Here is a 24,598-nt window from a genome sequence, read left to right as displayed (position 1 = left end):
TGGCAAAGTGGATACTGTCACCATCAATGACCCAACCCATGGCAAAGTCGACAGCACAGGGAAGGGTGAGAACGGAAAACCTGTCATCAATGGAAAGCCCATCTCCATCTTCCAGGAGGGAGATCCTGCCAACATCAAATGGGGTGATACTGGTGCTGAGTATTTTGTGGAGTCCACTAAGATCTCCAGCATGGAGAAGCCTGGTGCTCACTTGAAGGGTGGGGCCAAGAGGGTCAACATCTCAGCCCTTTCTGTTGATGCACCCATGTCTATGATGGGTTTGAGCCATGAGATGTATGACAACTCCCTCAAGATCATCAGCAATGCCTCCTGCACCACCAACTGCTTGGTCCCTTGGGCCAAGGTCATCCATGACAACTCTGGTATCACAGAGGGATTCATGAACACAGTTCATGCCATCAATGTCACCCAGAAGACCATGGACAATTCTTCTAGGAAGCTATGGTGTGATGGCTGAGAGGCTGCCCAGAACATCATCCCTGCTTCTATTGGTACCACCAAGGCTGTATGTAAGGTCATCCCTCAGCTGAATGGGAAGCTCACTGGCATGAACGTCTGTGTCCTCATGCCCAATTTTAATTTATTAGAAACACAGACCATTTATATTATTCTTTTAAAATTATTGTTTATTGTCCAAACACTACAGGTCAGTTGTGGATCTAACCTGCTACCTGGAGAAACTTGCCAAATACAATGACATCTAGAAGGTGATGAGGCAGGCACCAGAGGGCTGCTTCAAGGGCATCTCAGGCTACACTGAATACCAAGTTGTCTCCTGAACCTTAACAGTAACACTCACTCTTCCACTTTCAATGCTGAGGCTGGCTTTGCTCTCATTGACTACCTTGTCAAGTTTGTTACCTAATATGATGATGAATTTGGCTACAGCAAACCGTTTCCTTGTATATAGGGGTGCTAGGAGAATATTTTCTTCTACAATTCAGTCTTTTACTCCAATTCCTGATACAGAGATCCTTAATCCTTTGGAACTTCTTGGGTAATCATAGCAGTGTCTTTGTTCTAAAGAGGTAGATCCTGGATAGGGGCTGGTCACCAGAAAGACCAAGCCATGACTGGAAGCTTGCAATTTTCAGTTCCACATCCCATTCTTCAAAGATGGGAGAAGGACTAGGAGTGGATTTAATAACTGATCATGCCTGTGTGATTGAGCCTCCATAAAAATCACAATATATCTTTCATCCTTACCAGCCAATAAAATTGTTTTATCAATGTAACCAGTTGTCTTCATCTTTTTAGATGTAATGGTCAATGCATTGCCTTTTTCTAAATGGAACTCTTGTAAGATTTGAAATGAGATGTAATTTTTCTTTTAAAAAATCTTTATTAAAATATAATATACATATCAAAAACCTGACCATTTAAAGCATACAATTCAATTATGTTAGCATATTCACAATGTTAGCATATTCACAATGTTATATAACCATTACCACAGTCAATATAAGAATATTTTTATTATTCCTGAAAGAAATCCCCTAGCTATTAGTACCACCCCTTGCCCCATGTAAGCACTAATCACTAATCTCCTTTTTGTTAGTATAAATTTGTTTATTCTTAACATTTAATATAATAGAGAATCAGGGATGCCTGCATGGCTCAGCTGGTTAAGCATTTGCCTTCTGCTCAGGTGGGATCAGGCCCCATGTCCAGCTCCCTGCTCAGTGGGGAGCCTGCTTCTCCCTTTTCCTTTACCTCTCCCTCCCCCAACTCATTCTCTCTCATAAATAAATAAAATATTTTAAAAATATATAAAGAGAATCACACAATATGGGCAGTTTGCAACTTGTATTTTAACTTAGCACTTAGCATAAAGTTTTCCAGAATTATTGATGTTGTAGTACATATCACTATGACATTCCTTTCTTGGTCTAGTAATATTCCATTGAACCAGTTAGCTTTTTACACATAATCAACTAATTTTGCCTCCAAAGTCATTTGTCTCTCCTTGCTAACAATGGAAAAGAAAAGACAAATGTTAAGGAAAAAGCACATGGAAATAGATTAATGGGATAATCAGCTTCTGAATAATTGATTCTAATTGACATCTTTAGGCTCTAGGTGAATTCACATCTGGAATAGATCACTGAAATATTTTGGAAATCCCCCTCTTTTTTTCTATCTTTGTACTCACAACTATAAGGAAATAACATTTATTTGATGCTTTACTCACAAGTGGTAACTTCAGGTTGTTGAATAATTAAATATATTTCTGTACCACTAAAAAAAATTAGAGTTTTCAATCTTGTTTACTTACCCAACATGTAAAAATTCCTTCCCCTTTACCATTTTATGCATAGAAACTCAGCTTTTCTGATAAGAGTTCTGGTTTTGTCTTTTCACAGAAGTAACTATTTTCTAATTCATACCATAACTACTTCATTTTCTCACTCTATATTTGGTTATAATTAGCTCATATTTCAACAGTGATAAATACCTCTCCTCCAATTTCCTTTCTAACTTTCCAATTTACTTTTACCTTAGATTTTGTGTTTTTTGATGATTATGAATTAAAAAAAGAATCACTGAATACTGAACTGGATTTGGTATTATAACACAGTTAGCAATATTCACTGGAACATTCCCTAAAGTGTATTATTCAATCTAAGACATATAGACATTTATGAAGACATTATTTCCTGAGAAAAAACAATTAAGTTGGTACTGAGAATTTCACATAAAGTTACCTCATTTGGGAACCCAAAATGAAAATTCTATTGTGAGAATTATTTGAATAATATGTTTACCATCTACTTCACAATTAACAGCTAATTCTTAATACCAGTGATTGACTAATAACCCATTATACTGATATTCATGTTCCTTTCAAAATCAATAGAAAAATGCTGTTTTATAAACTGGTACTTTAATAATTAACTGTCAACGAAAAGGTCACTTTTTTTCTATAAAGAGTCTATAAAGTTCTGAGTTACATTAAAAACCTCAAGGAAACTATCTTTTCTATTGACTAATTCCATTTTTAAAAATTGAGAACTATTATTTAACACACTAAAGTGAAGATTTTCTTCTCATTTTTCCTCACACTTGGAGAAAAGCTAACTATATTCTTTTGTTCTTAATTTAAAATGTATTTAGGGGCACCTGGGTGGCTCAGTTAAGTAGCTGCCTTTGGCTCTGCTCATCATTTTGGAACTTGAGCCCCAAGGCTGGCTCCCTGCCCAATGGGGGGCCTGCTTCTCCCTCTCTCTCTCTCTTTCTGCCCCCCCCGCCAACTCATGCTTTCTCTCTCTTGCTCCCGCTTGCAGTCTCAAATAAATAAATAAACATTTTTTTCTTTTTTCTTTTTATTTATTTTTTAAATAGACATTTATTTTATTTATTTGATTTTTTGACCCTGGGATCATGACCTGAGTTTAACCAACTGAGCCGCCCAGGTGCCCCACAAAGAACATCTTCCAGAAAAATGTATTTGTTTTCCTTTTGGTAGGAAAACTTTATAGCTACCTTCTTTTAAAAATATTATAAAGATTTTATCTCATTTGAGTTATGTTATATTCTGTATTTTTAAAACAGAGTATTTCTAAAATATGTTTTTAACTCATTCAACTAATTTTCTTTGTTCTAATGCAATAAGAACCTAATTCTAAGCACCTGATATGTGTTGCTGTAAATTCACTTAGTGCCTTGTGTTTATCTGTTTCAACTGCCTTCTTCAGTCATGAATCCTATAACATAAATACCAATCTTTCTTTCAGAAGCTGCCTGCAAACTACCAAATATATCTATGAATTGCACAGATTGACCCTACTGACTGTATCCACAAAGCTGGATATTTGAAAATTATATTATCAATTATATTACATTACCTGATGTTTATTATCATAGCTAGCAAGAATTAGCACTGCCAGAAATGAAATGTTACTGTTCTACAAATTATTTAATAATTGTTAGCCATCTATTTGGGAACCTCCATATATTTGGAATTGGGTATCTATGTTTAAATGTGACGGCTATAAAATTCCCTTTTAATTATCCTATATGTACCTTGAATTTACTTATGTAGAATCAAGCATGTGGAGAAAAAAACATTCAAATATCTCCATTTACTATCTAAGAGATGATAGCCAGTAAGAATTATTGGGGGGGGGGGGGTAGAGATTAGCAAATTAGAACCACAAGTCTCTGTTCCAGGGCCACCTTTGCCTTTCAAGAGTGGATTAGTCTTGGGAAAGCTACATGATTCTGAGATTTTTATTTCTTCCTCCACACAACAAGGATAGTGAACAACAAAGTCTTTGAGGGGGTACCTGGGTGGCTCAGTGGGTTAAGCCTCTGCCTTCAGCTCAGGTCATAATCTCAAAGTCCTGGGACCAAGTCCCACATCAGGCTCTCTGCCCAGCAGGGAGCCTGCTTCTCTCTCGCTCTCTGCCTGCCTCTCTGCCTACTTGTGATCTCTTTCTTGCTATCAAATAAATAAATAAAATCTTAAAAAAAAAAGAAAAAAAAAGAAAGTCTTTGAGGCCACTTTAATTTAAGTTATCTTTAGGTATACTGTGAAATTGGATAAAGGAAAACTCATGGGTTATGGACACTGGGGAAGGTATGTGCTATGGTGAGTGCTGTGAAGTGTGTATAACTGGTGATTCGCAGACCTGTACCCCTGGGTCTAATAATATATTATATGTTAATAAAAAATAAAAAATTAAAAAAATAATAAAATAAGAGTTAGAAGACCAGAAGTGGGAGCTCTCACACACTATATTCATTATCAGTCCCAGACCCTAAAGGAAGAGAGGTGCCTTGCATTCCCAACAAGAAGCCTAAACTTTACTGCTCCAGCAAGGAGTTAGAAAAATTTCTTCCTCACCCAGCAACAGCCCATCCGATGACACACTGTCACAACTCAGCCAATGAAAAGCCACTACACATTTTGAATTCTCAATTTACTCCAATGAATTTGTTTGTAACAGCCCCTCCGAACTCCTCCTTTTCCTCTATAAAAGAACATTCTTCTCCTTTGTTCTCCAGACTTGCTACAGTTTTGCCAGTTTGCATTTCCTGAATTGCATTCTTTTTTGTTATTTCCAAATAATCCATTTTGCTGATAAAATAACTGGCTATTTTATTTTTAAGGTTAACAATACACTATTAAGTTAATTAAATAAGGAGGCCATTAGACTGATGTGTCTCTAACACCATGGTGGCCTACATAAGCAAACCAAAATCTAATCCTGTAACTGCCTCAGGGTTATGAAACCAAAGTGCTGTAAGGACAACCAATCATACACAGCTAACTAGACTTTAAGGTTGAGCCAACTAATAATCTCCTTACTTTGCATCCATCTTCTCTCTATAAATGTCTCTGTGAAGGAATGCTCCTAACCACTTCTAGTTTGGTGTTGTCCAATTCAAATTAATTTTTTCTCAGATAAACCCTTACATTTTTTTATTTCTTTTTTTAATTGATTTTATTTTTTTTCAGCATTCCAAAATTCATTGTTTATGTACCACACCCAGTGCTCCATGCAATATGTGCCCTCCATAATACCCACCACCAGGCTCACCCAATCCCCACCCCTCCCCTCCAAAATCCTCAGTTTGTTTCTCAGAGTCCACAGTCTCTATGGTTCATCTCCCCCTCTGATTTCCCCCAACTCCCTTCTCCTCTCCTTCATTCAGTGTCTTCCATGTTATTCCTTATGCTCCACAAGGGAACCCACATGAAATTTGACTCTCTTTGCTTGACTTATTTCACTCAGCATAATCTCCTCCAGTCCCCTCCATGCTGATACAAAAGTTAGGTATTCATCCTTGCTGATGGAGGCATAATATTCCATTGTATATATGGACCATATCTTCTTTATCCATTCATCTGTTGAAGGACATCTTGGCTCTTTCCACAGTTTGGTGACTGTGGTCATTGCTGCTATGAACACTGAGGTACAGATGGCCCTTCTTTTCACTACATCTGTTTGGGGTAAATACCCAGTAGTGCAATTGCAGAAACCCTTGCATTTTTAATATGCCTCAGTTTATCTTTAAACAACACCCAGGTATCTGAGCAAGAAAGTCTTAAATGGCAAAAATTTGTCTCAACAGAGAACATCAATATAACAGAAAATGAATACAAAGTAATGTTTTGTTGAATAGTGGGTGAAGACTAAGAAGAGTTCCAGAAGTCTTTCCATTCATCAAATAATTTTAATAAATCCTCTCACTGACCTGATCATAAGGGAGAAGAACCTATAGAAGGATACACTAGCAACTTTTGCAGCAATTTGAAAAACATACCATCATAGTGAAGTTTCTGCTTCTTTAGCAGAATCTGTTTATCTTAATCTGTTTAATCTGTTAATCTAAAAATCTGTGTTTTTAATCTGTGTAAACAAACATTACACAGTCTGTGTCACAGCTAATAGAAAATGAAACAGAGACTATAGAAAAATAATGAATGAAGACTCATTCTGAATCAGGGGGGTTGGTCATATGCAGAAAGAGCAAATAAGAATTATCTGCTTTTAGGATACAAAAACTAAGACAAGCAATTCTAGTGTTTCTTTCTGCGCTGTGGTCTTTCTGCAATGTGGTCGATCTAGGTGGGTTTCTGCAGGGAGCCTACGTGCTATGTAGATTCTAGTCTTATAATGATGAATTCACACGTAGGTAATTTAATCTTAAGGGAGCATGAGAACTGACAGGACCACACTCAGCGTGTATATTTACATAAATAGTACTCATGGTCTACAATATATATATACATTTAATCTTAGTCATCTATAAATAATAATAATTCATGCCATTAACCTTCTCAACTGAACTTTTTTAAAAAAAGATTTTATTTATTTATTTATTTGTCAGAAAGAAAGAGCAGAAGAAGAGGGAGAAGCAAGCTCCCCACTAAGCAAGGAGCCTGCTGTAGGATTCGATTCCAGGACCCTGGGATCATGACCTCAGCGGAAGGCAGACTCTTAACTGACTAAGCCACCCAGGTGTCCCTCAACTAAACTTTTTTTTTTTTTTTTTAAGATTTTATTCATTTATTCAGGGGAAGGAACAGAGGGAGAGGGACAAGCAGACTCCATACATAGCCAGACCTGGGGCTCAATCTCAACCCTGAGATCATGACCTGAGCCAAAGTTAAGAATCAGATGCTTAACCCAGGTGCCCCTCAACTAAATATTTTTCATTGCACTTAAACAAGGAAGCCATCAGACTGAGGTGGCTCTAATACCAGACAGCCTATGTAAGCAAACCAAAGTCTAAGCCTATAAATGCCCCAAGTTTACAAAATCAAGACAGTAGGGGCAACCAATCACAAACAGCTAATTGGGCTTTAAGTTGAAGCCAATCAAATAATTTCCTTTCCTTGCTTTTGAACATTCTCCATACGTCTTTCCCTCTAGCTCCTGGGAGCAAACACTCCTAAAACAGTTCTGGTTTGTCGTTGCCCAATTCGGATCCATGTTTGCTCAAATAAACTTAAATTTTTAATATGCCTTGGTTTATCTTTTAATGCTTCAATGTCTCCCAAAGTTAAACTGGAACCTTTCGGTTATTTTCAAAACAATGCACATAAAGAGGTGGGACCTATCTTAGAACTACAATAAGGTTGTGTTTTCCAGAATGAGAAGACTGATCTAACCCCCCCACCCCCCTACAAAAAGAGTGCAGTCTGAGTGGACTACACCCAAGAAAGAAGTTTCTCTCCAAAGACCTGAGTATGTCAAAAATATGTAAGTCTGTATTTTTGCTTATATGGAAAAATAAATGGCCTATTAAGAGACTTAAAATTTTAAATAGGACAATAATATTCACAACTGATATAAAAGCCTTTTTTACGCGGTGGCTTAGAAACATTTTTCTTCTTTAAAGGACCAAACAAAAATAGCTTGCTTCACAGACATATCTCCCATGGCTCTCAGATAAAGGTTTTAGAGAGAAATGGTTGTTTGCATAAAGAGAATTCATTTATTTCTGTTCTAGTATAATGATAAAAATTAATCATTTATATTTATTCGTACATTTGGATCTTTTAAACAAAAACCATCAGTTTGAAGCTGGCTTTCTCAGTTCAGATTAAAAGCTATGGAGTGTTGGAGGAATTCATGTAGTTTGTAAATATTTGCTTTTGGAGACAAATGATAGTAATTAAATAAAATGCTGTGTGTTTTACTGAATGAGCAATGCAAGAACATTTACACACACAGATTCAAAGGATAAATCTCTTCATTTTAAAGGTTTTTTTATTATTTTACATTTCTAATGAAAGTCTTCTGGGTGATGTACTGTCACCAATTTATACTCAGGTTAAATTAGTTAACCAGATTTTCTTAACTAATCAAATTAGTAACAACGCTGAAGCATACTATACCTGATACATCTCTCATAAAGAAAAACTGCCAGAAGAATAATGAAGTTCTGAATATAAAGTCAAACATCATTTGGCTTCAGGGGGTATAACCCTCTATTGGATATTAATGGGTGTGGGTGTATGTGTGTATCTTCCTTCAAGTGGAAAGAGCATGACATTCTTTTTGGACATCTTTGGATCTGAATTTAAGAATGAGCATTCTTGGTTGTGTGAAATTAGGTAAGTTATCAGGCTCTTGAAACCTCAGTTTTGGTTTTGTTTTAATCTATAAAGAAAGGAAATACAGACATAGAGTACATATAGTTCATAATCCTAAAGATGAAATGACAAATTCTCATTTCAAAGTTCTCTTTCCCTTTATGTCTTCTATTCATCCGTCAACATCTTTTCTTCCTCCTCATTGTTCTTCCACACTCTCCTTTACTATTGCTTGTCATTTCTCTTTGATGTGGCAGAGCCTGAAAGATCTTCTACCAGAAAACAAAACTCTTTCCCATTTCCTGTTGAGCTCACAACTCAACTACACCTCCCAGCCCCCCTGGAAGTTAGGTGCAGACATGGAAGGTATGCAGAGGTGATAGGCACTCCTTCCAGGTCTGACCCCAAGATGCCCTGATGACATCGTCTGCTCTCTTTTTCCACTCACTGGCTGAACGTACAGGACCCAGAGGACAAGGAGGAGGGCAAACTCAGAACCATAGACGAGAGGTGCCTGAGTCCTCCGACACTCTGTGATACCAGCATTGAACTGTATGTAATCAAAATAGAGATCTTTTATATCAAGCCGCCGAGAATAGGAATTACTTTTACATAAACTCGCGTTACTTTAATTTGTGCACAAATCGGTACCTTGAACTGAGACGCTATGGTTGTACCACCTTAGTGATCATGTGGCTGTGGAAGTGGGAAACCCGGAGAGCCACACTATGCTGTGATAAACATGGGGCAAAAATGCCACCTGCATTAACATGATAGAAAACTCTAGGCCTGGAACTCTAGAGAAAAGAGGCTGGAAAACAAACTGCTAGGTTTTCTACTGGCTAGTGTTAGCAATACAGAAGGAAGAGATAACCCCGGACAAATAGGGAGCAATCTACAAGTTAAAAAAGGAAAAAAAAAAAAAAAAAAAAGAAAGAAAGAAAGAATCCAGAAATCTGAGATCTCACAGAGTTAAACAAACAAACACACAAACCGTTTTTATACCTCAGACAGCATAAAATAAGACCAAGAAAGGTTTTAGCCACAAAACCACATAAAGAATCAGCCATGTAGCAAAATTCAGACTAATGCTTTTCTACCTAAACACACTGAATCAGATAGAGCCCTGAAGTAGCCACCATTAACTAGAGAGAAAGAAATGTATGTGAAAGGTTTAAAAAAAAAAAAAAAAAGTAACCAGTCTTAAGAATTATGCTTAATAACGAATGTTGAGTATAGTTTATAGTTACTGGCACAACAGCACATAGAAGAGCTTAGAAGTCTACAAATATCTAATCCGACTATGTAAGGAATTTTTGAGGGAATTATATTGCCCATGAAACCGTAAGCCTGGATAAAAACAATCAAACAAAATTTGGCTATGTGGATATTTAAATAACATTCAGGACCCCCCACATGGCATGAACAGGTTGTGCTGTTAAAGCCATAAAACCATGAAACAGACAAAGCATAATTCCCATTACTTATGTGAGATTTGGCCAAGGAGGAGAAGGAACATGAAAGTTGCTCTCAGAACACCAGATAAGGGAGTGCCTCCCAGAAAAGCAGAATCAGGGTCTAATCAGAGCTGATTAGGAAGGACTGTGCAGATGTACAGGCAGGTAGAACCAAAGGATCCTATTAAGTCTGAGTCTTGAACTCTTGAGGGTCACCTGCTGCCATATCTTCAAGAAACAGTTACATGAGCAAGATAGAAGCACTATTCAATTTGAGGGTGTGTCGCACCGCCCCCCCCCCTGGGCTTGTTAAAATACAGCCTGCTGTGCTGCACACCCCCCCTCCAATTCTAATTTAGGCATTCTAAGCGGGGACCCAAGAATTTGCAAGTCTAACAAGCTCCCAGGTCCTACTGATGCTTCTCCTATGGAGATCTTTTTGTAAACTACTCACGCAGACATGGGTTTCTCCAAGAAATCTGAGATTTCTTGTTAGTCACAATAGCTTGTCGGTCACACTACCCAGTCTCAGGGTAACAGGTATACAGCATACATTTTGTCTTCCTTCAAATCCTCTGTCTCTTCACATTTGTGTTACCTTATTTTTGCCTCTATTACTTTGACCCTGTCCCTGATGCTCTTCTTTCTTTCTCTATTCTCTGACTTTCTCATTTTGTAAGGGCCTATTCAGCCTGAGCGGCCCCACCCCGGCTGAACTGCCATTTTGTTGTTTATGCAGTAAAACTTAAACTGACCCTGCCCTCCCACCCCCCAGGGGAACTTACTTAAAAGAAAGTCTGGGAAACCAGTCCCAGGTAACAAAGCCCAAATACAAGGGTGGGTTAGGTCAGGTGGAGACATTCAATCAGTGGGGGCACATACTGTCTCCTAGCTACCAAAGAGTATGGGCCCCGTCTTTGGGTGCCTTTTGGGTGCCCATTCTGACTAAGGCGATAGGCTAGTTCAAATAGCTACTATGGGGTGAATTGTAGTTCAATTGGCCACCCATGTGAGACCTAGCATGACTGTGCAGCTTTCTCTGCCTGTTGCAATCTCATTGGCCACCTGTGTATGTGGCCAGGCTCAACCACATGGCCTTGACTCTATAAAAGTTAGTCTGTGAGGCAGGGAGGGGTCACGCTCTCTGTAAGAGGCATGGCCCCGGTGGGTCGGTTTGATTCTCGATGCCTGGCATGAAATAAAGCTTTGCTTGACCTTCGCTGTGTATCAGTCTTGCTCCTTCAATCATGGACCCATTACTGGGGGACCCAACATTGGGGTTCCAACAATTTCTACTCTTTTTTCCTTTAACCTATCCTCCTTAGAAAGATTCTCAGTTGAATAATTAAAATGTATGTCTCAAAGTAAAAATTTCCAAGAATCTGGGAATTTATTTTAAATACCCTTCTTAAAAGAAAATTATCACCAGCTACTTAAAGCTGGTATGTACTCTTTTTGGTGCTCTATTTCTTATTAGATATGTCACCAGATGCAAGAAAAATAAAAGCAAAAATGAACTAGCAGAACTTCATCAAGAGAAAAAGCTTCTGCACAGTGAAGGAAACAACCAATGAAACTAAAGCAGCTTACAGAATGGGAGAAGATATTTGCAAACGACATATCTGATAAAGGGTTAGTATCCAAAATCTGTCATGAATTTATCAAACTCAACACCCAAAAACCCCCAAATAATCCAGTTAAGAAATGGGCAGAAGACATCCAAAGAAGATATACAGATGGCCAACAGGCACATGAAAAGATGCTCAACATCACTCATCATCAGGGAAATGCAAATCAAAACCAGGATGAGATACCATCTCACACCTGTCAGAATGGCTAAAATTAACAACATAAGAAACAATATGTGTTGGCGAGGATGCAGAGAAAGGGGAACGGTTTTGCCCTGTTGGTGGGAATGCAAACTGGAGCAGTCACTCTGGAGAACAGTACAGGGGTTCCTCAAAAAGTTAAAAATAGGGGCGCCTGGGTGGCTCAGTGGGTTAAGCCTCTGCCTTCGGCTCAGGTCATGATCCCAGGGTCCTGGGATCGAGCCCCACATCTCTGCTGAGCAGAGAGCCTGTTTCCCTTCCTCTCTCTCTGCCTGCCTCTCTGCCTACTTGTGATCTCTGTCTGTCAGATAAATAAATAAAATATTAAAAAAAAAAAAAGTCAAAAATAGAACTACCCTATGACCCAGTAATTGCATTACTAGGTATTTACCCAAAAGATACAAAAATACAGATTCAAAGGTATCCATGCACCCCAATGGTTACAGCAGCATTATCAACAATATCCAAAGTATGGAGAGAACCCAAGTATCCAGCAACTGATGACTGGATGAAGAAGACGTGGTATATATACACACACAGTGCAATATCACTCAGTCCTCAAGAAAGGAAATCTTCCCATTTGCAACAAGCAACGTGGAGAGAGCTAGAGTATATTATGCTACATTAAACAAGTCAGTCAGAGTAAGACAAATACCATATCACCTCATTCATATGTGAAATTTAAGAAAGAAAACAGATAAACATATGGGAAGAGAAAAAGAAAAAAGGAGAGAGGGAAAGAATCCATCAGACTCTTAATGATTGAGAATAAACAGGGTTGATGGAGGGAGGCGGGTGGGGGATGGGATAGACGGGTACTAACAAGGGCACTTGTGATGAGCGCTGGGTGTTATATGTGAGTGATGAGTCACCGAATTCTATTCCAGAAACCACTATTGCACTGTATGTTAACTAACTGGAATTTAAATTTTAAAAAATAATAAAAAATAAAGTGCTGTTCTGTATACAGCTAATGTTCAAAGATGACTAATGAATCACCTCTTTCTTTACTAATCAAACTCCAAGAACTTTCAGTTTTCTTGGAGGGAGCTAGCATGAACTCACAAATGAAATAAACATTAAATGATTTTTTCCTGCAAAATGATAGTTGCTTGTACTATTCTCTCTTGAAAATGATAGTGAGGAGGAAAACAACGGCAAGAGAAATGTAGCTTAAATTAAATCTTACAGCTTGCAGCCCACTGACAGATACCTGAAACATTCAGAGTGTTACGTTCCTTAGGGAACTCATGGCTGCCCTAGTGCCTTAATGTTTATGTTTTATTTTTTAAAGATTTGTTCATTTATTTGACAGGGAAAGCACAAGCAGCAGGGAGAAGGGGAGTGGCAAGGAGAGGGAGAAGCAGGCTCTCCACTGAGCGGGGAGCTCTATGCAGGGCTCAGTCCCAGGACCCCGGGATCATGACCTGAGCCAAAGGCAGACGCTTAACTGACTGAGTCACCCAGGTGCCCCAGTGTTTCTGTTTTATTAAAGATTAAAAGTAACCTGGGGCAGCTGGACAGTATAGTTGGTTGGGTGTCCGACTTTTGGTTCAAGTCATGATCTCAGGGTGGTGAGATCCAGACCCACATCTGGCTCCATGCTCAGTGCAGACTCTGCTTGAGTTTTACTCTCCCTCTCCCTCTGCCCATCCTGCTTCCTTCGGTGCACGCACGAGCTCTTTCAATAAAATAAATGAATAAATATTCAAAGACTGAAAGGAGCCTTAACATAAGCAGCTAGCCTCTCAAGGTCCTGAGAGCTTTGCTTCCAAGATCCTTAGAGACTTGGGCTCTTCCCTAACCCCCACTAACTAAAAAATATATGACCTGTCACTTCTCTCAATCCCAGTGCAGCTCTTTCTGCCCACAGGTCCTGTCCCCCTGTTATAATAAAATCACCATTTTGCACCTTAAAGCGTCTCAAGAATTCTTTCTTGACTGTTGGGCTCGATGACCCAGTATCAATAGGAGTAGCATTTTTAACTATACATTGGAACATTTATATTGATTTTTAAAAACTGCCTCTTTGAGAGTCCAAGTAAATGTATTTATCAATCTCTAACGTGTGTAAGAGCTTTTCTTGTATCCATCCCAAAGCTCTTGTTTCAGTAATCAACCTTAAAAAATAAAATAACCAGTTATTATGTTAGTAAAATGAGTTTATTCAAGAATGGCAGAGTAACTGCAGTTCAGGATGTTATGTAGAGGCTAGACAGGAGCAGCAGGAGGAACGCCCAAAGGCAGAGTCCCAAGTCCTTGAAGGGGAATGGGAAAGACATGAGCTGGAGGCAAGGACAGTGATAAAAATAAAACAAAACTACATTTTGGAAACCCAGGAGCTCAGCATCCTTACCTCGGGGCCTCTAAGATCTTGGTCCTGACAGACCAAGAGCCACAGGTGCAGAGAAGGCATTCTCCTTTTCCACCTCTGCCCCCAAGGTAATCCCTACATTCATTGTAGTGCATTTGTATTGCAGGATCAGCCACCTGATGGAGAAAGGCTGCCATAAGGGTTCTGACAGAAACCTTGCAAGGTCAAAATTTCCCAACCCACCTGTGGGAGGAGTCCCACAAATGATTGGAAACAGCCTCCATTACAGATTACCCCGCTGTACATCACAGATCCTTCCAGCCCACAAAGACCCAGTCATATCCAATCCCAAAACAACCGAGGGGCACCTACCCTCTCTCCCACAGTAAGAGTGTACTTTCGCTGTAATAAACTGCTTTGGGCTTACTACTTTCCCTCGGGCTGTCTTTATTCTGAGGCCAGATCCTCATATAAATCTTTTGGTGGGGAATCCAAGGTTCTAGACCTCCACTCACACAAAGCAGACTGTCTCTCACTCTTAACAACCATGAGCAAACTATGGTGAACTATAAGCAAGTTTAGAAAACAAAGGAAAAAAAAAAAAAGAAAAAGGGGAGTTGGGACAGGTTTCTCAGAAGTCCAGTGGAGGAAAAATGAGAGTTCCGAGTGGGGCAGCTTCTCACTGGCTACAGGCAAGGACACCTTGCTGTTGCTGGGCTGGGAGGAAATCTTCCTTCTTTGTGCTGAACTATGCAAGCTGTAACAAGTGTGTGACAGCTCCTCTATTAGAGTCTGCTAACTGCATTTTAAGTGAGGTTTCTTTTATTCATTTTCACAGAGGGGAAGCACATTTCTTTTCATTCTCTTTTCACTGAAGATATAGATTAGGAGGTTATCATCCTCTTCAGATAGCTTTCAAATATATAAAGACAACACACTTTTTAAAAAGTATGCTCCACACCCAGCATGGAGCCCCATGCAGGGCTTGAACTCAGGACCTTGAGATCAAGACCTGAGCTGAGATCAAGAGTTGGATGCTTAACTGACTGAGCCAGCCAGGTGCCTCTAAAGAGAACTCTTCTGATGTATATCTTAAAATTTTCTCATGTTCAAAATATAGCAATCTCACAAAGTTCTAGACTGTGATAACTTTTGAAGCTTTTAAACAAAACTATTAAAGGCCAAAGTTATTCATGCTGGCATGGGCATTTATCTAATATTTTAAGGACTAAAATTTCTAGGCTCTGAAAGGTTCTGTCTTCATTAGAGATTGTCAAAGATGTTTTAATGCATTTCCAAATTTTCACTATAATTTAAAGCTTCTTGTTTTATATTTCTATATAACCCAGATGTTTAAAAAATGTTCATTACATATCTTACTTGTAAATCATCTATTATATTATTGCTGTATGTCAATCTTTTTTTAGAAGTTTTTATTTAAATTCTAGTTAGTTAACATATAGGGTAATATTGGTTTCAGGAGTAGAATTTAATGATTCATCACTTGTATATAACACCCAGTGCTCATCCCAAGTGCCTTCCTTAATACCCTTCACCCATTTGGCCTCTCCCACACCCATGCTGTACGTCAATCTACTAGGATAACGTAACTCCTACTTAGGAAAAGCTTAATCATTCAAGTCTTCATTTCCCCAAATCCCTTTCCGTGACTCAGATTTCATTTACAATCCTCAGACCTCCTATTTTGTACTTACCCCTCAGATTACCTTTACTCCAGCCAAGCTACTCGATCATTTTTTTTCTGAAATAAGTCTTTCTGCATTCCCTCCTATGCTATGTATCTCTTTTGAAAGGTCAATCAATTTCCTTCTACTAGATTCATGGAAATTTCATTTCAATAATAAATTCCAGTCTTCTGTAACTCTGTTATTTGTAGAGTAGGATTGTATTGAAATTTGGGGTTCTCCCAAGTATTTTCTTAAAAGGTGATAATAACAAATGGGGTAGTTAAATAAGATTTATGGAGAAAAGAAGAAAAAGGAACTAAACTAGAGTTCTAGGATGAAAGGCATTTTATCATGTTCACCATGTTATCACCAATGTCTGGCATAGAGTAAATATTTAACAAAGAGTAAAACTTTTTTTTCTTAATCTGACACAAATACATTTAATCTATACTATACATTGTTTCTTTATGAATTTATATTCAACAAATAATTATTGTATATTTGCTATATGTTAAATACTGTACTAGCCAGCTGGCTAAAAAGGACAAAAACAGATAGTATCTGTGTTCAAGGACTTTGAGTTTCCATGGGAGTCTGAACAGATAAATTGGAAATAACAATCCAATTCTATTAGGGTTTTGATAAAAGAGGTACAGTTTTTTATGGGAGCATTTAAGAGAGATAACCTTAGTTCTTAGACTGGGGCCCTAGAAGAAAAGGAGAAATTTACAAGAAAAGTGAAAGGGATATTATTTCCAGGAAAGAAGCAGCAGGTACAAAAGCCTACAGGCAAGAGAAGGTGTAAAGTGTGGGTAACAACAAATAGTTTAAAAAGGCAGCCTTCAGCACATGAGGAGAGTAATGATTAGAGATAAACCCAGAGAGCAAAGCAACACCACATCACAAATTTCATGAGTCAGTATTAGAGGGTGTCGACTTTAAGAATATTGAGGGCATACTGAAAGCTTTTAAGCTGAGAATGCGGATGACATCATCAGATTTCAACCCTGGGCATTCAGTCTCTTATGGAGGGCAGAATAAGTATGTTCCATAAGAACATGGAGAAAGGAGGCAGGAGAGTGTACTGACTGATCCACAGATGGGTTATGTGCATGTGGACAGAGTCATCACTTTACCTGTGTTTAATTTTACCCATATGTGACAATTCGCTCACCAACACATTTTGCTTTAAGTGTTCAAAGAAGGTGAGGAGTGGAGGGAACTTCTCTCAGTGAGAGTGGATTGGAGGGAGATATACAAACCCCAGCCAGCAGAACAAGTGAGAACACTATTGGAATGATACTAAACTTGTATCTGTGGGCGTGAGAAATTAAAATATGAGAATTTACGATTAATTGGATGTTAAGTGAGAAAAAGCAATGAGTCAAGGCTTAGTTTAAAATTTAGTCTTGGTAAATGGTTGCTTCTTAAAGCGTATTTTATCCTCACAAACGAATGTGTAAGATCCTGGAGGTCAGAGACTCTTTCCTTCCCACTGCCTGTATCCAGTACACAACTCCCCAAGAGGAGATTCTAGTGAATGGCTGTGGACTGGCCATCTCAAACTAAAGAATGGAGATGCATTTGAAATTCTGCGTATGTTGCCTTCTTCTGTCAGAATTTGTGCAGTTCAACGAGTTGATCCTTGAAGCAAAACTTTCAAAGATGAATATGAACAGAAAATAAGTTGAAAGAGACTAGAAGCCAGTGTGTCAGAAACGAGTAGCCCAAGATTCTGTAGCCTATGATTGGAACTGAAGCGATGCAGAATGATGTTTTGGTTACTCTATTAATATATACGGCCATACCACCCTGAACATGCCCAATCTCACCTGGTTACTTTATTAATGGTGCAAATTTGGGGTTCCACTTAATCATCTTATCTTGTATACACAAACACTATCTTTGATAGAACAGTGAAAAAGTAGCAAGTGACTCGCCAATGCAAGCAATATTCATTTGAAAAAAATACTAGCATCCATGAGAAATGTGAATGATTTTATCACTGTAATATTACTAGATTATAGCTTTGAGTGGATATTTGGTGAGATGGCATTCAGAGCAAAACAGCAAGTGCCACAGAGAAAGTGGTACAAAAGAGATTATGTTAAATGACTTCTTTAGCAACCTACAAGATAAGTTCTGCTCCCTATCCTGCATGTGGATGATAGTCACTAAAGCTGATGACGAGGTGAATGCTTGTGACCAGCCCCCAAATTTGTAATACACCCACACCCTTTTGTTTCTATAAATGAGATGTTGGCTTACTGAGTCAATTATTTCCCAGACCTGTTGATGTTGATCTTATTAACCATTTTGTGTAGTTGAAATTTTTTATTTGTTTATATTACAGATTATTGTGTTCACTAACATTTTGAAGAGACTCAATAAATGAACACTTTGTAGAGCAATTTTGAAAAAGAGCTTAAGATTCATAAAAACAAAGTATATAATCTCTGTGGTCAAGAATAAAACACACCAAATTTTAATTCCTAGTTCTTTGCGCCATAAAATTGCTGAAACCGTGGGCTCAAAAGGAAGAATAATTACCATTTGATGGAAAATACTCAGATAGAAGGATGGTATCTAAGGTCCTTTTTTTTTGTTTGTTTCTTAAGATTTTATTTATTTATTTGACAGAGAGAGAGAGGTTACAAGTAGGCAGAGAGGCAGGCAGAGAGAGAGGGGGAAGCAGGCTCCCTGCTGAGCAGAGAGCCTGACACAGGCTTCCATCCCAGGACCCTGAGATCATGCTCTGAGCCTAAGGCAGAGGCTTAACCCACTGAGCCACCAAGGCTCCCTCTAAGGTCCTTTCAACCCTTAAATTCTATGGTTTTTTGCATCAATATCAGTTACTACAACTTTTCCTGATTTGATAATCTTGGATAGAAATTTTTCTTTTTTAAAATTTATTCATTTAAGAGAGAGCATGAGAGAGAGCACAAGCAGAGGAAGGGCACAAGCAGAAGGAGAAAAGGAGGAAGGGACAGAAGCAGAGGGAGAAGCAGGCTTCTTACTCAGCAGGAAGAAGCCCTATGCTGAGCAAGAAGCTCTATGAAGGATTCAATTCCAGGAACCTGGCATCATGACCTGAGCCCAAGGCAGACGCTTAACTGCTTAACCTTAACAGACTAACCCACTGAGGTTAACCCCGCAGCTACCCATTTCTTTAAAAAGACTATTTTTTTGGATCAGTTTTGGGTTTGCCACAAAAATGAGAGGAAAGTACAGAGATTACCCAAATAGTCCCTGTGCCGAAGTATGCATAGCCTTCTCCATTATCAAGATCCCCCACCAGAGTGATACATTTGTTACCACTGATGAATCTACACTGACACATCATCATCACCCAAGGTCCCTATTTTAACATTACCATTCCCTCTTTTGTTTTTATTATGTTATGTTAGTCACTATGTAGTACATCATTCGTTTTTGATGTAGCGTTCCATGATCATGCCCTCCTTAGTACCTATCACTGGGCTAACACATCCCCCTACTGCCCTCCCCTCTAAAACCCTCTGTTTGTTTCTCAGAGTCCATAGGAGAAGGAAGGGAAAAATGAAGGGGGGTAGAATTTTAGGGGGAAATGAACCATGAGAGACTATGGACTCTGAGAAACCATTTCCTCTTGGTGTGGTATATTCTATGGGTTTGGACAAATGTAAAATGATGTGTATCCATCATTCTAATATCACATAGAATATTTCCACTGCTCTAAAAACTGTCTGTGCTTCTCTTATTCATTTCTCTCTTCCTCTGATTCCTAGAAATCACTGACTTTTTAACCATCTTCACAGTGTTGCCTTTTCCAGAACATCGTATAGTTGGAATCATACAGTAAGTGGCCCTTCAGATCGGGCATATCTTACTTAGTCAGGCACATTCAATTTTCTTCTGTATTTTCATGGCTTGATAGCTCATTTCTTTTTAATGCTGGATGATATTCCAAGGTCTGGATGCTGGATGCTCCACACTTCATTTATCTGTTCCCCTACTGAAGGGCATCTTGGTTGCTTCACGCTGTAACAATTATGAGTAGAGCAGCTATAAACAATTGTGTGAGGGGTTTTGTGAGAATGTAAGTTTTCAACTTCTAAGAGTCATCTCATTTCCTCTTTACTCTTTTTTCCTATCCCCATTATGATTTCAGAACAAAGCATGAAAACTTTACATTTTTGTCTTTATGGATATTCATTTACTTTTTGTTGTTGTTGTTGTTCCATTAGACCTGCAAAATAATCAAAAGCTCTGTTTAGCTTCTTAGCTTCCATGGGGTGGGGGGAGGTGGTTTTCTGCTCCCCTGAAATTAACAGACAATATTTGACAGACCCAAATTCCAAGTTTCCTTCTCTCTCTCTTTCTTCTAAAGGATCTTAGCCATATAATTCTTCACTGCATTATCGGTTCTCCAATGCTTTAAAGCAGAATGTTTTAAATATAATTTTTTTTTCAGAGTTTCTCTCTGTCCCAATTAGGATGATGGGCCTGCAAATTCTGATCTGCCTTTGCTGGACACTGAAGTTAAGGAATGCATACTTTTTATCGGAGAATTCAAGTCTGTATTCTTTTATCTTAATATTAAAGTCCTTTGGAAATATCCAATTATATTTACAATAGAAGCAAAGTTCTATACTTTAAAAGCTTGTAAGGTTGAGCAATGTTCCCACCTGTCTAGTGACTTAAAACTTTCAAGGTCCTTCTTATACGTAGCACTGCTGTGATCCTCACAACAGCAGATCAGATATTTCTTCAGTTTTTACAAGAGGGACTGGCGATACAGGAGTATTAAGTGACTTGCTCAACGTCACACAGCTTAACAAAACTTTGAAGTACCACATAGGATATTCAGTTTTATAACCCCAACCTGAAGTCTTGCTCTACATTGCCAACTCACCCATGAACACACAGAAAAGACTCACTGAGAATTAAACAACAAATTGCTAGAAAAAACATAGTGACAAACACTTCTCATATGGGTTTTTTAACAAACATTTCTTCTCTACAATTATAAAATCAATTATATTACCCATAAATATTTTGACCATATTTTATTCAATAAATGTACCCTTTTCATACTTGCATTTTAATCAGCTAAGAGCAATATTGTTACTCACAAAAGAATAGTTCAAATGTTTCTCCCAGATTGAAATTATAAAAGGTTAATGCCTACTAATTTACTTAAACACTTACAACCTACTTTAGTAATCTATTCTCTAAACATAGGTGGAATTCATAGTAGAACTCTACAGCACACAATTCATGGTGGACATTTTATAAAGTACATGTAAAAGTATAAAATTAGGATCTACTTCTTAATTTTGAGATGCATAAAAATAACATTAACATATAGTCTTTACTATTAGAAGGTCCTACAAATAATATGATAATAGTTAACACTTATTGAACACTCAGTGCTATAGCGGCACAGTTCTGAATACTTTAATCATATAATCATATATAATTGTCCTAAATGCATTATGAAAGGTATATGATTAATATAACCATTTGAAAGAAAATGCAGGTACATACTAGTTTAGCAACTTGTGCAGGGTAACAGAGCCAATACATGGCAGAGCAGGGATGTAAGCTCAAGCAGTATGACTTTAGAGTCTACACTTTCCACTGTTATACTAAGTCACTTAGATATGGGTGTTAAAAAAAAGCATTATACATATGTTTCATAACTTTAGCCTGTCATGTAACAGTATATTATGATCACATTTCCACAGCACTTAAAGACTCTTGTCATTAGGACTTTAAAAGTTTTTCCCAAAAGTACCTCAGAACTTCTTGCTGCAAGGCTTTGCACAAGAGATTCTCTGTCAGGAATGCTGTTTTATATTCAACTATAAAATTCTAATTGTCTGACAAAGAGATGATTGAAGAATCATTTAGATCCCAAACTCAAAGTTCTTTAATTCAATGACTGAATCAAATAAGCTACTTCTTTAGAAATATGAAGGTAAAATGTACTCAATGGTTTTAGTGTATCGATTTAGCTGTATAATTTTATTAATCTAATTTCAAATAATCTATGTGAATGCATGTTCTAGAAAAGTCATAATCCCTCCATCCTCAGCCATTCTTTCCATAATATGTAAAATAAATTCATTTTTTCTTTTATCTTTTTACACTTGCAGCATCATAAACTAAAAAATAACTTGGTGTAAATGTTCTGATTTTGAACTAAAGAGAAAAGTCATATAATGCTAAATGTTTAAATAGTTTACACTTTTTAAATATAGCATAGCATAAGAAACTAAATTATTTTGTGTAATTATTATATGATTTCATGTATCCTTGTGAGAATTTTGTCCTTTTAAAGAAAACATGATTTCAATATTAAAAGTAATATAAAATGTATTGAAATATATTGACACTGAAGTATTATATTACAAAATTAACTACATTAATTTAGAGCACAATATAACCCTCATAGTCTTGTAAAAGATAAAATAGATATGGAAAAATAGCTAAATGTGCCTTTTCAGCACTAAGCCAAATTTAATGAACTCACTTTGCATATACTGCTAGATGAACTGATGATGTCATGAGCTCTTTAAAACTACAAAGAATTGTTCAAAGATATGGCATAATTATATGTTCAGAGTATAATTCAAGATTTGGTATCTTGATGTAGCAGTTGTCTTTTATTAATAACTTCTACATAAATGGTCTGTTATTAAAACAAAAAAAAAACTTGTTAGCATATATCTTAACTCCAGACCAAGATGATAACATAGGAGGCCCCTGAATTTCCCTCCTCCTATGGAGTCCCAGGAGGAAGTGTTAAAATGTAAAAATGTAGAATTTTCATATGCATTTGGAGTTGTTTTCAATTTAAATCATTTTTTTAAAAAGATTTTATTTGACAGAGAGAGAGATCACAAGTAGTCAGAGAAGTAGAGAGAGAGTGGGAAGTAGGCTCCCTGCTGAGCAGAGAGCCAGGTGTGGGACTAGATCCTGGAATTGTTTTCAGTTTAAAATGGCCTGTTTACAACTATAAGATTTGTTTACATAAACCTCATGATAATCACAAAACAAAAACCCATACTAGATACACAAAAGATCAGCATAGTACCAGGCAAAATCATCAAATCTCAAAGAAAGAGAGCAAGAAAGGAAGAAAGGAACAAAGGGACAATAAAACAACCAGAAAACAATGAACAAAATGGCAATAATAAGTCCATAGGTATCACTAGTTACTTTAAATGTAAATGAACTAAATTCTACAATCAAAAGACAGACTGATTGAATGGATAAAAACAAGACCCAACTATATGCTGCCTACAAGAAACTCACTTCAGCTTTAAGAACACAGAGTGAAAATGAAGGGTGAGAAAAAGATATCCCATGTAAATGTAAACCAAAAGAAAGCTGGGTAGGTATACTCACATGAGACAAAACAGACCAGAAACCAAAAATTATGAGGCAAAAATGTCATCATATAAAGATAAGGGGGTCAATTCATCAAAGATATAACAATTACAAATATTTATGCACCCAACACTGGAGCACCTAAATATATTAAGCAAATAAAAACAGATATAAAGGAAGAAATAAACCACAATACAATAATAGTGAGGAACTTCAAAACCAGACGTTCATCAATGGCTAGATATCCACAGAAAAATCAATAAGCAAATGATGGACTTACACTTCACATTAGACCAGATAGACCTAACAGACACATACAGAACATTCCATCAAATAGCAGCAGAATACAAATTCTTTTCAAGAGCACATGGAACATTCTCCAGTATAGATCATATGTTAGGCAACAAAACAAGTCTTAACAAACTTAAGAAATAGAAACCATATCAAGCATCTTTTTCAACTACAATGGTATGAAAGTATAAATCAATTACAAAAGGCACTTGGGTGGCTCAGTGGGTTAAAGCCTCTGCCTTCAGCTCAGGTCATGGTCTCACTGTCCTGGGATCGAGCCCCGCGTCAGGCTCTCTGCTCAGTGGGCAGTCTGCTTCCTCCTCTCTCTCTGCCTGCTTCTCTGCCTACTTGTGATCTCTGTCTGTCAAATTAATAAATAAAATCTTTAAAAATAAATAAATAAAATAAATCAATTACAAGAAAAATAGAAAATTCACAAATATGTGGAGCTTAAATAAAGTGCTCCTGAAGAATCAGTGAGTCAAAGAAGAAATCAAAAGAAAAACCCCAAAACATCTTGAGACAAATTAAATGATAATACACCACATCAAAACTTACAGGTAAAGCAAAAGCAGTTCTAAGAAGGAAGTTTATAGGAATAAATACCCAAATTAAGACAAAAGATCTGAAATAAGCAATCTATTACTCCTCAAGGAACTAGAAAAAGAGGAACAAAATAAGCCCAGAGTCAGTAGAAGGAACGAAATAAGAAAGATCAGAATAGAAATAAAGGAAATGGAGACTAAGTGATAATAGAAAAGATTGAAAAAAAAAAAAAGAGCTTGTTTTTTGAAAAGATAAATTGACAAACTTTGGCTACATTAAGAAAAAAAAGGGAGAAGACTCAAAATCATAATGAAAGAAGAGCATTACTCCTTTTAGACAGCAATACTAAAGAACATAAAACTATTCTGAACAATTATATACCAACAATCTGGATAACCTTGAAGAAACGGATAAATTGCAAGAAACATACACCCTACCAGGACTAAAACATGGAGAAATAGAAAATCTAAACAAATTACTAGAAAACTGAATCAGTTATCAAAACCTTTCCAACAAACAAAAGTCTA

The sequence above is a fragment of the Mustela nivalis genome (genome assembly GCF_964662115.1).
Source record: "Mustela nivalis genome assembly, chromosome: 5".
Taxonomy (NCBI): domain Eukaryota; kingdom Metazoa; phylum Chordata; class Mammalia; order Carnivora; family Mustelidae; genus Mustela; species Mustela nivalis.
This window is presented reverse-complemented; position numbering follows the sequence as displayed.